The 14,981-nt window shown below is 46.4% G+C and overlaps 1 protein-coding gene across 2 annotated transcripts in view; it reads left to right on the top strand.

Moving 5' to 3' along the window:
• Positions 1–14,981, top strand: part of HSF1 (heat shock transcription factor 1) — a 30,380-nt gene that overhangs the window by 1,178 nt on the left and 14,221 nt on the right. The gene's annotated exons all lie outside the window — the stretch shown is intronic.

Genomic DNA, 14,981 nt, shown 5'->3' with positions numbered 1-14,981 from the left:
GCTCTTGGAGGGACTGGAACAAACTGGGTGCCACCAAACATGCTTGACCTCCTCCTGCAAGCCACTACACCAGCGTTTCTCAGACTCTGCTGAGTATCTCCCTTTTGTACACCAGTCTCTTAAGCCACTAGGAATGAAAAAAAAGTCTGTACTGAAACTAGTCCCAACCTGGAAGCCAGGTTCTCTGCTTCTCGGAGTTTGTTTACTGAAGCTCTGCTTTGCTTAAAGAGTATTTGAGAATGAGGAGAAGACTAGAAATCTTCATTCTTCTTAGAAACACTTGGTACTTGTCCTGCTCACACCTCCTCTGTATGGGCTTTCGCTGTTCCCAAGTCCCTAAAAGGGGCAGCGTGCATTCCTGCAGGCTGTCTTCATTCCACCATCTCTTCATTCTAGGCTTTGAACTTTCCTGACCAAAAGAAAAGACCCCACGTTTTTGTCTTCTTTTGTCTTTCCTCCTCTTTCTTGTTCCCCTTAACTCTCAGGAAGCACTCTTGCCCAGTTGGGGGAGGGCCATCAGGGATTCTCTGGGATGTTTTGAGCTTAACCCTACCCTATGATCTGCTTGCTGTTTCTGCTTAAAGAGTGAGAGGCATGTCGGTGAAGTGTCGATGTCCTCTCTCCCAGGACTCACAGTGTGTTCTGGGTAGGGCTTTGGAGTGGGAAAGGTGGGTCTGATCAGGCACGGGACCAGCCTCCATCCACAGTGGCTGTACCATTTGTAAGCCCTGTTGTTTTGTCCTCCCTGGGGAGGAACAGGGAGCCAACTGGAACAAGGGTGTCTGGTTCCACCTGGTTGGTATAAAGCCTCCACAGTTGGTGCAGGACACAGCTGTGGGGGCTGACATGGTAGAGAGACAGAAACCAAGCACTGGCTCACAAATGGGAGGAAGCCCTTTTCCAGGCTGGGCAGGGGGCTGCAGAGCTTCCTTGGGTTGCCTGGCCTGGAGAAAGGAGATGATGCTCCCACCCCACAGCCTCAAGGACACTCACACAAGCCCTGAGGCCTCTGTGTCAGCAAAGTCCCAACACTAGATCCTCTTGCAGATTGGGAAGGCTCTGGCGTTTCTGCCTCAGGAACCTCCTCCTTTGTGCTGGAAGTCTTCTCACCATTCAGCCAAGAAAAACCCTCCTCATTTCACAGAAGGAGATGAGGAAGAATATGAGGCACAGCAACTAACTCAGGGCTGAACAACTGGGGGAAGACTGTCCAGCCCCAGAAGCTCTGGCCGGTGCCTTCACTGAGCCTGGCCTGGTGTGTGCTGGGGATGGACAACCACTACACATTCCTCCCTGGCCTGAGGTCTGGATTCCCACCCCATGACTGGGGGTCAGAACAACAGGTCCCTACCCCAGAGTCTGTGTGGTAGGGATTGTGGCAGGTGCTCCATCCTTGTGGTGATGTTCATTTTCCCCTAAACCCTCATTCGGTTAAAGATGGACTAGGTGTATACCTCACCCAAACAGCCAAGGGCCTTTAGAGATCCACATGCTCCCAGACAAGTCCTGGAGGACAGTGCAGCTCCATCTGCCCTGAAGAGGAAATTTGGTAACCACAACGTTAGGATCCAAGTAGGATCCACTCAAGAGCATGGGCATGGATGTGGGTTGTCCTCCCTTGGCAGGCTTCTCGACACCTTGTCCCAAAGTTGCAGCAGGATCCGATACCCAGAGACAAAGAGGGAGACTGAACACCTGGATAAACAGGTAGCTCCATAAATAAAGCATGAGACCTGGGCCCTCCCCTGCCACACCCCACACCACCTCTCAGCCTTAGCTTCCTCCTCTTTGTGCAGTGGCAACTCTGTCCACCAGCCAAGGCTCTTGCCGGTCCAGGCCCGTAAGCCAACTCTGGAGAGCGGCAGCCTCTCCAGAGAACTTCGCAACACGGAGAGATGCCCAAGATAAGTGGGAATGAAGGCTGAGAACACTGTGATCCCAATTTTCTATGAAATAGAATCTTGTTCAGTATTTTTTTTAACAATATTGAAAGGAAGTATGAAAAGTAATCCTGGCTGTCCTTGGATGTTGCGATTACAGATAATTTTTATATTTTTCTCTAATTTTTAAAAAGTGAACATATATTTCCTAAACAAGAGTAGCAAGAGATGTTTTTGAACTTGATAGATCTTCTCCAAAGAGGCTGTCCCAGCCCCACTTACCCCTTGCCCCACAGGGCCAACTGTGCCTGCCATGGGCAGCTTGGCTGTGGGCTTTGGGCTACAGGACTGGCTGTGCTGTCCCAGCCCCGGGAGCCACCCAGCTGGCTGGGGAGCCTGAGAACAGTCATAGGGCCACGTGACTGGTGCCAGACAAATGCTGAAACAAGTGTTGGGTGTGCAAGTGACAAGGAACCAGGGTAGACCGAGGCCTAAGGATCAGGGCCGGGCTAGAGTGAGGCCAGAGAGGCACCTAGGTGCAAAGTTTAAGAAGGCACTCCATTTTAAGGCCTACCCTGCAGTTGGGCGAGAATGAGGGCCTCCTTAAATTTCAGCTCTTTTGGGCACCTCTCTGGCCTCACCCTGGTCCCAGCCTGATGGTGCAGTTCTCTTCTCTTTAGCAGCAGGAATGACTCTAGAAGGTTGTGTTGTGGCCTTTGGGGAATCCCTGAGACTGAGGAAACCAGAGGTTGCCAAGCCCTTGGGCCCGTCCCAGGGGGGCCTGTTGAGTGCCTGAGGTCAGATGGCCACTCTGGAGAGGCTGGGTCTGCAGGTGGGAGGCAGAGCAGTGCCTGCAGTAAGGTGGGGGCAGGGCGCACTCAGGTGTTCCTCATGAGATCACATGAGGACTTACAGAAGCAGAGCCCCCAGTCATACCTGGGCACTGAGAGCTCTGGCCACAGCTCCGTGACAGGCAGGGCACTCCTGCTCCCCTGGCTCTGAGAGCTGGGCAGGCTTGTTCTCAGACAGCCTGCAGGACCCAGCAGGCCCACTGGGCCTGCCCTTGAAGATCTGGCAATCATCCTGAATCTCAGGAGGCTGCCGCAGTGGTGGGCTGGGAGCTGTGCTGCAGAGGCTAGAGGCCCCGGTACCGCCCCAAGCCCCAGGTGTTCAGGAATAACTGACAAATGGTGCCCAGCTGTCCTCACTCAGCATCTCTGTGCACAGCACGAGGTTAAAACGCCTTCTCGTTTGTTCTGTTCTGTCCACAACAGTTGAAGTAGATGGCATAATTTCCATTTTATAGATGAGAAAACTGATGCTCAAAAATACTGGGAAGCTTTACAAAGTAAGAGCTAGAAAATGGTAAAACCAAATCTGAAGTCCATGTTCTTTTCCCAGCCAGAGATGTCCTGCTATTGCTGCCGCCTGCCTTTCCCACGCACTATGGCAGGAGACTCCTGCCCTGTGCCCATGGGGCTGCATCTCAGCCCTACTACCTGCCTTCCTAGTGAGCCCCAGGCTGCCCTTGGAGTAGCCAGTACTGCTGGTTCATAGTCAGATTATATTTTGTATTTTTACAATGCCTCTCATCAGAAGTGAGGGTCCTGCAGGCCTGCCTTTCTGCTGCCTTTGCTCCAGCCCCGTGTCCCGGGGTTTGGTTGGGACTTTGCAGCCACACTTGGACTGACCCTGCAGGTTGTTCATAGTCAGAATTATATTTTGGATTTTTACACAAGAGCCCCCTTTCCCCTTCCATAGAGATATACAGATATATACACAGAGGTGGACAGAGACGGACAAGACAGGCAGAAATCTATAAACAGACCGGCTCTACACTGTGGCCTCCTGTGTGTTTGCCCTGTCCAGGGGGATGAGGGGGTGTGCAGTGAGCAGGACAGGGCATGGAGGTCACAGAAGGTCTGGGCTGAGGTGGCCTCCTTGGAGCAGGGCAGATGCCCACAGCACCTTGTGTCCACCCAACTCCCCAGGGCCAGAGTGTGCCCCACAGCTCTTTATTGAAGGGCTGGGAGGGGACATCCTGAGCCTGGGAGTCCCTGGTTTCTGGAGATGTCGGCCTGGTATAGGGTGAACCAGAGAGGAGTCGGCAGGCCCACAGCACCCACCCTGGAGGGGCAGTCAGCCCCTATCAGGTATCACAAAAACTGGGCTGGAACCCTCACACTCAGGAGGTGCCAGAGCCTGCTCCATTGGCTGCAAGGTTTCTTCAAGGTCTGGCAGTAGGAGGAGACCAGCCTTGCAGGCTGTGAAAGGAGGGCAGGTCGACTTCAAGGGTCTCCCAGTGCCTGGCAGCACTGGCCTCCTCCCTCTGACCCTGTGGACCCGTGGTAAGCAGAGTGTTGACCGCCTGTGTGTGTTCGGTGGGCCAGGAGGTTGGGGTGCAGGGTGGCCAGCGAACAGAGATGAAGAAGAATGCTCTGGTCATGGTGCTTTTGTTGCGGGAATGCAATAAAGCTAGTTTGAGTAGAAACAAAAAAAGTATGAGAAAGGTACAAATAATCTCTCTCCAAGACAGGGACAAAGCTAGGGCCAGGGGAGGACTAAAAAGTGAGCCACCTTTTTGGCACCTGCTCAGGGCTTCCTGTCAGCTTCACTCTCAGATGGGATTTCTCTGCTGCCCTGTTCTCTCCTGGCTACCCCTGTGGCCCCCAGGTCTCCATATGCCAGTTACAGCCACACACTCTTGCTGCTCCCTAAAGCCCAGTTCCTGGGATCCAGAGAGTGGTCAGGCAGCCACATCCAGGAGCCCAGAGCATATCACACAGACTCACCTCAGGTGGGCAGGAGCTGGAGCAGATGTGTCCTGGGCAGATACTCAAAAGCTGCAGGGGAGCCCCTTAGGGATACAGTGTTGTTAAGATGTAGACTGTCTCCCTATAAAAATGTACTTACATGCAGAATTTTGTATGCATTTCAGGTTGTTCACAGTGCTGTAGAAACTAAGACCATAGGCTCTGAATATACGACAGGACTTGACATTTACTAACATTGTTTAGTAAATGCATTTCAGGGCGCCAGGGCATTGCTCACCAGCCAGTAGCTGTCCTTCCCTATTTCCAATTACAGGTTTTCATTATGTCCAGGCATAAGCTATGACCTCCTCCAAGAATTGCCTGTGGCCAGCAGGGGAGGGGCCTTGACCCACTGAGGCAGGGAGCTGAGACACTGGGTTCTCTGACAGATTCACCAGCAGACCCTCCCAAACTCATGGTGACCCTTAAGGTAGGGCTTGTCTGACATGTTCAACTTGGACTTAACCCTAATGGCTTAAGAAACCATTAAACAATGTTTAGACATTAGAAAATCAGAAGGACTGAGGTGAACCACAAAATTGCCTAGGCTTTCTATGGGAAGGAAATTTCCTGACTCAAAGTGCAGAAAGGGAGAATTTGGCAGAGCCCAGACTTTGGGGAAGCAGAGGCAGCTAGAATTTGCAGGGCATGGTACCAGAAAGGAAGGAGTTATGTCGAGAAAGAGCTCCAGCAGTCTGCCTGTGAGCCCGCTTGAGTCTTGGGCTGAATGCTGAGTTGCTCGTGCAGACAGTGAAACCCTATAAAGCTGGGCTAAGAACAACTTCAAGAGAAAGAATAACGCTGAGGAGCTGTGAGGTGAGCGGTGAGCAGAGCACACAGGGCTGTGGATTACTGAGTTCTCACTGGCCAGAGTGGAGAAGCCACTTGGAATACAGAGCATTCAGCAGAGACCTTGAAAGAACTACAGCATGGACGTGGTACTGCATAAGTCCCAGAGTAAAAGCTACTCTAAATGTGATGGAAACAAACTTAAAAACAAGCCTTGAAATGATCTAGCTGACACACCAGAAACTTAACTGCCCACCAGCACAGAGTACAGCACTTTTGAAAGGAAGTCAGCAAAATCCAGACACACAACATAAAATTCCTGTGTCCGGGATACAATCAAACACTAACAGACAAGCCAATCGGCAGGAAAATCTGACTTGTCACAGGAGGGGGATAGTCCATAGTAATAGACCCAGGTTTGATGGGATTAGCAAAAAAAGAGCATTAAAACAATCAAAAAATTCTGTGCAGTCAAGGAAGTAAAACAAAAACATAAAGACTGAGAAATGGAAGATATAAAAGAAACTAAATAGGACAAAATGTCACTGGAACTAACCACCCACGTGGAAGAATTCCAAGATGTTTACTTAGATACTTTCCCTTCAAGGTGGTGACACAGAACTCCCCACCCCGTGCATGTGGGCTACACGTAGTGACCTTCCAAAGAGCACAGTATAGACTGGGGAGGGGTGACTTTACAGGGGAGACATCTGACAACACAACCTCACCCAGGCAACCACGACCAACATCAGCAGCAATGAGTCCTACTGTCAGTGTGTACTCTTGCTATGATGAGATGAGAACAGCACTTTACCTCTTTGATTTTCTTCCCCCAAACATATATAACTCCAGCTAATCATGACAAAAATGTCAGACAGGTGTAAATTGAGGGCATTCTACAAAAATACCTGATCAGTACTCCTCAAAACTGTGAAGGTTGTCAAAAAGTAGGAAAGTCTGAAAGACTGTTAGAGCCAAGTGGAAGTTAAGGAAGCATGATACCTAAATGAAGTATGGCATCTTGGGTGATGTCCGAGAACAGAAGAAGGACATTAGGTAAAAACTAAGAAAATCTGAATGAAAATGGACTTTAGTTAATAATGTATCTCATGTATTTGTGACAAGTACACCATAGTAAGGCAAGATGTTAATACTAGGGGAAACTTGATGTGGAGTTTATGGAAACTCAAGTCACTGGAGTGGATTAACAGCAGATTAGAAACTTCAGAAGATTACTGAAACCAAAGGAATGGAAATGTCCACAGAGACAAAAAAGATTGCAAAAAATTAGCAGAGTCTCAGTGGGATAACACCATGGGGTCTGATACAACTGAAGTTCCAGGAAAAGGCGGACCAGGGAGAATGTTTGTAGAAATATTGACCGAAATTTTTCCTTAATTTTTGAAAAGCTGTAAACCCACAGATCCAAGAATATCAATCTCAAGCAGGCTAAGAACAAAGAAAACCGCATTAAGACACATCACAATCAAATTGCTCAAAAAGACTGATGAAGAGAAAATCTTAAAAGCAACCAGAAAAAGAAAGGAAATTGCATACAGAAGAACAAAAGATAAGAACAACTGCAAACCATCCATTTCATGATAAAAACTCAACAAACTAGGAATAAAAGGGGAATTCCTCAATCTGATGAAGACTGTCTACAAAAAACTTACAGCTAACATTATACTTAACTGTGAAAAACTGAATGCTGTCCCCCAAGATTGGAAAAGAGGGCAAGGATGCCTGCGTTAACCACTCTGTCTGACAATGTATCAAATGGAAAATAAATAAAGACATGTAGACTGGAGAGGAAGAAATAAAAACTATTACCTTTCATAGACAGCATGATCACTTACTTAGAAAATCCCAAAGAATCTACAAAACAGGTATGAGAATAAATGGGTTTAGTGAAGTCACAAGATAACAGGGTCAATATAAAAAGGTAAGCTGTATTTCTACATCCTAGCCACAAACTATTGAAAACTGAAATATTTACAATAGTATCAAAAAAGCCCATGAAAGATTTAGTGGTTGTATTATTCCTTGCTATACAAATGTAAGCAATTACCTCCAAACTTAACTGCCTAAAATAAACATTTATTATCTCAGTTTCTGAGACTCGTGGATTAATTCTGGCTCAAGGTCTCTTGTGAGGTTGTCGTCATCGTCATCGTGGTCATCATCATCATCATCATCATCGTCATCGTCGCAAGACTCAGCTGGAGGTAAAAGACTGCTTCCAACTTCACTCAGTGGTTGTTGACGGGCCTGGTTTCTCACTGGCTGTTGGCCAGAGATTTTAGTTCCTTACCATGTGGGCCTCTTCTTGTAGCTCTTCATCACATGGCAGCTTGCTTCTCCCAGAACAAATGATCTGAGCGGGAGTGGGAGCAGGAGCCAAAGGTGGCTTTTTGTAACATATTCTCAGACAGCATCCTTTCCACTGGATGTGGTGGGTCACACAGCACAACCTGGCATGTCATTGCAGGAGATAGCCGCAAGGGGGTGAGCACCAGAGGTAGGGAGCAGTGGGCCATCCCTAGCCTGCATAGCAGGGATAAATCTTGCAAAATAAACACAAAATTTATGCACTGAAAACTACAAAATGTTGCTGAGAAAGATTGAAGACCTCAGTAAATGGAAAGAAATATTGTGATCATAAAACAGAAGACTCAGTAATTTAAGAAGGAGAACAAAGTTGGAAGATTCACACTATCTGATACCAACACTTACTATAAAGCTATAATAATCAAGACTGAGTGAAATTGGCATAAAAATGTGAATAAATGGAACAGAGTACAGAGATAGACTCACCTATATAAGGTCAATTGATTTTAGATAGAGGTGCCACTGTAATTCAGTGGCGAAAGAAGAGTCTATACAGCAGACAGTGCTGGAATAATTGGATATCCATAAGCAAAAGCATGAGCCTTGGCCTTTACCTCACACCATATACAAAAATTAACTCAAAATGAATCATAGACTAAAATATGAGCTAAAACTTCTAGAAGAAAAAACTTTTGACCTTGAGTTAGGACACAAAAAGCACAAAATAGGAAAAAATTGATAAAGTAGACTCCATTACACACACAACACACATAAACACACACTGCAAAAAGACTCAATAAGACCACCCATTAAAAATAAGGCAAAAGATCTGAACAGATACTCAGCCAAAAGGAGATGTACTGGTCAGGCAAGGTGGCTCACGTCTGTAGTCCCAGCAGTTTGGGAGGCCAAAGCAGGAGGATCACTTGAGCCCAGGAGTCCGAGGCTACAGTGAGCTGTGATTGCACCACTGCACTTGAGCGTGAGTGACAGAGACCCTGTCTCCAAAAAATATTTTAAAAAAGAAGAAGATAAACAAACAGCAAATAAGCACTTGAAAAGATGCTCATCATCACTAGTAATCAGGAAAATGCAAATTAAAACCACAGTGAGGTACCACTAGACACTTGATATACAGGCTAAACTTAAGAGACTGACAACGCCAGATGCAGAGGGGGACGTGGAGCCACTGAAACTCACATGTTGCTGAGAATGCAAAATGATCCATCCACCTTGGAATACAGTTTGGTGGTGTCTTATAAAGTTCAGCATACGTTTACCACATGGCACAGTGGTCCTACTTGTAGGTTTTCCCAAGATAAATGAAAACATATATCCATACAAAAACCATACATAAATGTTCATAGCAATTTTATTCATAATAGTCAAAACCTAGACTCAACCCAAATGTCCATCAAAGGGTGAGCAGATAAATAAACTGGGACATCCACACTCAGCATTTGATAGGAACAAACTGCTTACCCATGTAACGACATGGCTGCATCTCAAATCTGTCATGCAAAGTGAAAGATACCAAATACAAAAAGCCATACACAGCTGGGCATGGTGGCTTATGCCTGTAATCCTAGCACTCTGGGAGGCCGAGGTGGGAGGATTGCTTCTGGTCAGTTTTAGACCAGCCTGAGCAAGAGCGAGACCTCATCTCTACTAAAAAATAGAAAAAATTAGCCAGGAGTTGTGCACACCTGTAGTCCCAGCTACTTGGGAGGGTGAGGCAGGAGGATTGCTTGAGCCCAGGAGTTTGAGGTTATAGTGAGCTGTGATGATGCCACTACAGTCCAGCCTGGGCAACAACAGAGTGAGACCCTGTCTCAAAAAAAAAAAGGCGATATGCTATATGATTCCATTTATATGACGCTCTGGAAAAAGCGAAACTGTAGGAACAAAATTGAGATCAGTGGTTCACTGGGGATGAAGGGAGGGGATTGACTGCAATGGGATATAGGGTACTTTTTGAGATGATAGAAATGTGTTTTGTTCCTTGCTTGTAATGGGGGTTAATCAACTGTATGTGGAGAGTTGATCAAGCTATGTACTTAAAATGATAGATTTTACTGTCTATGAATTATATCTTTCTTTTTAGAAATGTGGGGGGGGTCAGCCGTGCAGAGACACAGGAAGCAGGTGTAGCTAGCACTCAGCAGAGAGTCCAGCCTGGGGGTGGAGGCAGCATGAGGTTTAAGTCATTGGTGGGTGATGGACGCCCCCTGGGAAGCACCCCATGTAAGGCATCGGGAGAGGGTAGAGTCCCAGAGGGCTGGTCCTTTCTTCCCCCATTTCTCCAGCTCCTATGCTAGGCACATTCCCCAGCAGCCCACCAAGCACCTGTCTTGTCACTTAAACCTTCCTGCGTGCCTGCCCCTGCCTCAGTGTGAACTGCCACCACCTGCTGCTGCTTCCCCACACAGCCACGCTCTGGAAGAGTGATCTGGTGACTCCTTTTGCTCCTTGACAAGTCCTTACGCCTTTCCTGATTAACCTCTAATCCCCCTCATGGTTTCTTTTTAGTCTCCTCTGGTTCCTCTTCCCACCCCTAAAATGTGGGTCTGTCTCGAGTTTTGGGTAGAGCGGAAAGGACGTGGTCTCTCTCCACAGGCTGCCCACGAGCTTGGGTCCTGGCTGTGCAGCTGAATGTGGGACCTGAGCAAGCCTCTTCCCATCTCCTCAGAGCCTTACTCTTCTCTGAAGTCAGTTGCTTGTGAGGATTAAATGAGGTAACATTTATGGAGTACCTAGGATTTCTGGTTAAAGCTTACTGAATTAGAATATAGAGTTTAAATTTTAAAAGTGGGGAGCATAGGCCAGGCACGGTGGCTCTTGCCTGTAATCTCAGTGTTTTGGGAGGCCAAGGCAGGAGGATCTCTTGGGGCCAGGAGTTTGAGACCAGCCCGGGCAACATAGCAAGACCCCATCTCTATGAAAAAATTTTTTAAAAATTAGCCAGGCATGGTGGTGAGTGCCTGTAGTCTCAGCTACTTAGGAGGCTAAAGCAGGAAGATGGCTTGAGCCCAGGAATTCAAGGTTGCAGTGAACTATGATCATGTCATTGCACTCCAGCCTGCGTGACAGAGCAAGAGCCTGTCTCAAAAAAAAAAAAAAGCGGGGAGCCTAGTATCACAAAGACTGGGAGGACAGGGATAGAAACGGCGGAAGCTATTCTGGAAGATAAAACCACTTAGCAGACCAGAGAAAGAAGCAAGCTAAGCAAGCAGGCAGCCTGGGACACACCTCAAATCAGATGATTCATTCACAGAGCCCCTAAATACTTGGGATTAGAGGTGCCAGCTACTTTTCAAGACACAGACATGGGTTTTGCAAACCTGAACCTCCTCTACCCTAGCAGGATAATGGAAGCTTTGGCCTGCTGGACGCTGGACTTGGGCACACCCAGGCCAGGCAAGGGCCAGGGTACAGGACAGAAGGTGAAGGGACTTGGTAACTGTTTTCATGATGAAGGAAGCCCTTCTCCCAACCCTCTTCCCACACTTGGCACTGAACAACTGCTGACAACTAGGATTATGCTCTTCAGGCAGGAGGTTATAGAATTCATCTTGGAGGAAAGAAAGTTACTAGCCCAGGCAATAAGACCTTCAGATACCTATAGCTGTGAACCAGCCAAGCAGATCACCCTCCAATAAAGCAAGTGCCCAGCCTCTTACTCTATAATATGAATGAACAAGCAAGTGTTAATGGAAGAAGGCCCAAACTCTGTAAAATAATTTAAAGAGGTTTATTCTAAGCCAAATGTGTGTGACCAACCCAGAGCAGATGGTCTCAAGAGGTCCTGAGAAAATGGTCTGATACATTCATGAAGACCCTAAGTAAGTATGTGGAGGGCTTACATTGGTTTGGCCTGAAAAGGCGGGACATCTCAGGAGGGGTGGGGGCTTACAGGTTGTAGGTGAGTTTAAAGATTCTTTGATTTATAATTGGTTAAAGAAATGAAGCTTTGTCTACAAGTGTGGTTTAAGCTGTCTTGTATAGCCTTAGGCCTGTTAATGATTTAGCATCTCACTGTTACAAAGGATATCTCCAAAAAGAGAGGGGGCATTAAGAGGCATGTCTGACCTCGCCTATTATGGCCAGCAACTCAGCTTTAGGGTTTTCTGGGGTCCCATTGACCAAGAGGGGGTCCATTCAGTTGGTGGTTGGGGCTTAGTGTTTCATTTCACACAAGGTGTCACACTTATGGGAAAGCTTCTAACAAAAGTGAGGCAAAAACAGAAAAAAATTGTCAGATAGAAGAAAACATTAAATCAGTGAAACAAGACCAGTCAGAAAACAAAATTCTTAATTAAAAATACGGTGGCAAAAATGGAAAATTTATTAAAATGGTTAAAATAAGGTTGGGAAAATAATCCAGATATTAGAACAAAAAAAATATGGAAAACGAGCAAATATTTAAGATAATTAGAAGATTGGTTCAAAAGCTATTATATCTACCTAATAGAAGTCCTAGAAAGAAAAAAAAAAGTGTAACAGAACTATTACAAAAGGAGAAAATCAGGAATATTCCCTAGAACTGAGCAGTCTGAGTTAAGAGCCTCCTAGCTCTCTAGACCAATAAATACAAAAGAAGATCCATCACAAAGCTCATCATTGTGAAATGTGAAATCTTAGAATCCTGGGGACAAAGAGAAGGTCATTATTGTCCCAACATTTTTCAGGGGTTGAGGGAGGAACAGTTCTCATACAAAGAATTAGGAATCAAATAGCTTTGGGCTTCTCAAAGCAACACAAGTTCAACAACTTATGATTGAAGGCAGGTGTCAACTTACGTCCGCCTATGACCCAAATCTAGCCACTGCCCATTTTGTAAATAAAGTTTTGTGCTATATATAACAGCAGAGTTCAGTACAGAGAAACAGATACCACATGGCCTACAAAGACAGAAATATTTACTAGCTGATGTTTTACCAAAAAAAACGTTTGCTAACTCTTCATTCAGAGGAGGGAAAGGATGTGCTTATTGCAGGTAAGATGGAGTAAGCACGCTACATCCTGTCTCTCTCACTGGATGCAACTATAACACTTTGACAGGATACAGAAACAATTTGAGGATTCCAAAAAGTAAATAGTAGCATGTAGTTTGGCAAGGAATACCAGAATTTGAAGAGCCACCAAACTGATGGTGAGATTGCTATTTTTGTTCCTTTCAATACCCTGGCCTGCATTTAATATACCCTAAGCCCCAAAGTCGGTATCGGCACGGACAGAGAAAGCTCTAGGAAATACCCTCTAGCCATAGCTAGAGAAGTAGAAAAGGGTCTCCACATGCTCAGAGAATGAAGTAATTCCTCCCCTTTTTCTCTGTATTTTCTCCCCTCCATTATCTCACACCCCAGCTACAGAAAATGGTAGCGACAGTGGTGACAGTGCAGGCCCACCAGCGCCTAAAACTCTTGAGAGAGGGGTTCCTTCCTCTCTGAACAGAGGAGCTGTGTTCTCAAGAGGCTGAGGTGGACACCCATTGATTTCTCCCTTTGTCATCTCCCCGCTCCATGAGACCCAGACCGAAAAGCATTCTCAAGAGGTGTACAGCAGAGTGGACAAAATTAAACCCTAGATCTTTGACCAGCGAACTAAAAAATGGAGCCCCAGGGAACTTGAAAGTACTGTGGAAATTGCAGAGGAGTAGCTCAGGAAGGTGATCCCATAGGGCTGTGTATGAGAACTCCTGGGCTCACCCGGGGCTGTACATGTGTGTATGTTAGCTGATCCCAAACATTCCTGGTACTTTGAACTCCAGGACACAACACTGCCCAGATGCCAGACTGGCCACTAGGTGGTGCACACGGGGCCGATCTTGATAGTGTCACAGAGGCTTTGAAAACAGAACTGACTCGGCCCGCAAAATATGTGACTTGTGCCCAACCAGGTTGATTGCCCACTAAAACAGAAATATCAACATTCTCTGTAATGGCTCACGCCTGTAATCCTAGCACTCTGGGAGGCCGAGGTGGGTGGATCGTTTGAGCTCAGGAGTTCGAGACCAGCCTGAGCAAGAGCGAGACCCCATCTCTACTAAAAATTGAAAGAAATTATATGGACAGCTAAAATATATATAGAAAAAATTAGCCGGGCATGGTGGTGCATGCCTGTAGTCCCAGCTACTCGGGAGGCTGAGACAGGAGGATCGCTTGAGCCTAGGAGTTTGAGGTTGCTGTGAGCTAGGCTGACGCCACGGCACTCACTCTAGCCTGGGCAACAGAGTGAGACTCTGTCTCAAAAAAAAAAAAAAAAAAAAAAAAAAAACATTCTCTGTAGGAGTTAAACAAGACCCCAACTGCCGACAAAACATTCACAATGTCCAGGTATTAGTTTCATAATGCGTGCCATAACAAAGAACCACAAACTGAGTTTCTGAAAACAACAGAAATTTTTGTCTCACAGTCTTAGATACCAGAAGTCTGATATCCATGGCATGCTCCCTCTGAAACCTGTATTAGGGGACCCTTCCTTGCCTGTCCCAGCTTGTGCTGGTTTCTGTCAGTCTTTGGCCTATAGCCACACAGCCCAATCTCTGCCTTTGTTGTCAGTTGGCAGTCTTCCTGTGTATCTCACATGGCTGTCTTCTTAGAGGACCTCAGCCGTGTTAAATTAGGGGCCCACTCTTCTCCAGTGTGACCTTATGTTAACTGTTTACATCCGCAGCACCCCTGTTTCCAAATGCAGTTACTTTCCAAGGTACTGTGGGTTCAGACTTGAACATATCTTTTGTGCATATGGTAGAGGGTACATAATTCAACACTTAACACCAAGATATAACCTATTATTCAGCATACATACACACCAGGAAAATCTCAATTCACATGGGAAAAGAGACAAAAAGATGCCAATGGCTAAGATGGCACAGATAGTGGAATTGTCTGACAACAACTTCAAAGCAGCTATTATAAAAATGTCACACAAAGTAAGGGTAGATGCTCTTGACATGAATATAAAGAAGGGCTTAGCAAGGAAATACAACTTACAAGTAAGAACCATATCGAGGCCAGGTGCAGTGGCTCACGCCTGTAATCCTAGCACTCTGGGAGGCCGGGGCGGGAGGATCGCATAGGTCAAGAGTTCAAGACCAGCCTGAGCAAGAATGAGACCCCATCTCTACTAAAAATAGAAAGAAATTAGCCAGGCAACTAAAAATAGAAAA

The sequence above is a fragment of the Eulemur rufifrons genome, chromosome 3 (assembly GCF_041146395.1).
Source record: "Eulemur rufifrons isolate Redbay chromosome 3, OSU_ERuf_1, whole genome shotgun sequence".
NCBI classification, from domain to species: domain Eukaryota; kingdom Metazoa; phylum Chordata; class Mammalia; order Primates; family Lemuridae; genus Eulemur; species Eulemur rufifrons.
The sequence above is the reverse complement of the archived record's forward strand: the minus strand, read 5'-3'. Positions and strand labels throughout refer to the sequence as shown.